Source organism: Siphateles boraxobius, unplaced genomic scaffold (assembly GCF_051911475.1).
Source record: "Siphateles boraxobius isolate OS27281-9 unplaced genomic scaffold, OSU_SipBor_1 77, whole genome shotgun sequence".
Classification (NCBI taxonomy): Eukaryota; Metazoa; Chordata; class Actinopteri; order Cypriniformes; family Leuciscidae; genus Siphateles; species Siphateles boraxobius.
The window spans coordinates 7,056,851-7,058,351 of record NW_027509205.1 but is presented as its reverse complement, the minus strand read 5'-3'; the positions used below and the strand labels follow the sequence as shown (position 1 = coordinate 7,058,351).

Sequence of the window (1,501 nt, the reverse complement as noted above, 5' to 3'; positions counted from 1 at the left end):
TGCTTACATGTGTAACTTCCGACTTAGTCTGCACACGTTTATCTTTCTTACTTGAATCTAGAGGCGTTTCAGCCGGTTTGCCTACACGTGTTTGTTTACCACCGTCACACTTAATCTCTGCAGTGCTCGTAGGTGAAACCTGTGTGATTCTGCATTGTTGACCAGACTGAATTGAACTTGTGCCAGCAGATGTGGCCTTACCAATTACTGTTGCGGTTACACCCGTCACTTCAAATAATTTCCCCTGACCATTCAGTAATATACCAAGGTTAACAACATGATTAAATAACATGTAAATGTCATCATAAAAAACTACTACACTTGTGCCTGTACTAGATACCATACCTTTACCATCACGTGAATGGGAATCGACTACAACAAATATTGACCCCACCTTTATAACTGCACAAATGTAGCCACCAAGGTTTAACAGACATGCATCAGACTGAAACAGGGCCCTCTGAAGTGCATCTTCTATAGACATGCTCACATCTCGCAATGCTCCATCATATTGATCAACACCAAAAACACCACTCAGAGATTCTGACATCTTTATTGAAAATGTTGTGTTAAAGAGTGTGTGCACGGTTGGCAATTCTGGAACAGCAACATAACCACGCCTTGATCGATCATTGATCTTCCCCTGCAAGTCCATTGAGGTGTACAGCTTATCTCCATGCAACAGAACAGCATCCAGGTCCTCTGTTGTCCAGGTACGCACATCCTTCAGCACACTCATCATGACAGCTGTGACACTGTTTGCTGCACACTGTCTGCCACCGTTGAAACCAAAGCGCGAATCACCCTGATGGAAGGAACCCTGTATGACTTTCAGTGGAAAAAGATCAGAGTTATTGACAGGCAAAGCACTGGTAATATCACTCCAGCTTTTTGTAGACATGAGAAGACTTGTGGTAGACTTTGGAACACTTGTGGTAACACTTGTGACAGATTTTGAAACATTTTTGAAAGCCTTATGACAAGTTTTTTGATAATTCTTTGTGTGAAATTTCATGTCTGAGTTTTCCATGTCAACACTCTCTTGTAAAGAGCTGTTAGAAACTGCCTTTTTTTGGAGAGGAGGGACAACCTCTTCTAATTCCATGAAGGAACTGAGCGAATGACGCTCAGCATTCCTCCTTCTGGCCGCCTGGGACCGGCGGAAACCCTTTCCGCGTGGCATCTGCAATTACATAAAAACACACACACAGAACAACAACTTTATTACAGTGCTTACTAAATTGAATTAAAGTTAATTCAAATAATAGAGTTGTTTAACTTAAAGGTTCCCTAGAATGTTTTTTTTTATTTTATATATATATATTTTCTGGGTTGCCCTTTTAATGTTAGTAAGTTTTTTAGATCAAAAATAGTCATAATTTCAAAATAAAAAGCATTTTTCTTAGCCTGATTTTAGCCTCTGATTTGAACGCTCTGTTTGAAGGGGCGTGTCTGCTGTGGGATTCAGTGTAGCCAACCACTGCTGTGATTGGCTGACATG

At 40.7% G+C, this 1,501-nt stretch overlaps 1 long non-coding RNA gene across 1 annotated transcript; it reads right to left on the bottom strand.

The window, feature by feature from the left end:
* Positions 1-534: 534 nt before the first annotated feature.
* LOC143725663 (uncharacterized) lies at positions 535-1,207 on the bottom strand. The gene is made up of 2 exons (XR_013198296.1): positions 1,091-1,207; positions 535-820 (listed from the first exon to the last, which is right to left on the bottom strand). It is a non-coding gene; the product is annotated as an uncharacterized LOC143725663 (long non-coding RNA).
* Positions 1,208-1,501: the final 294 nt, after the last annotated feature.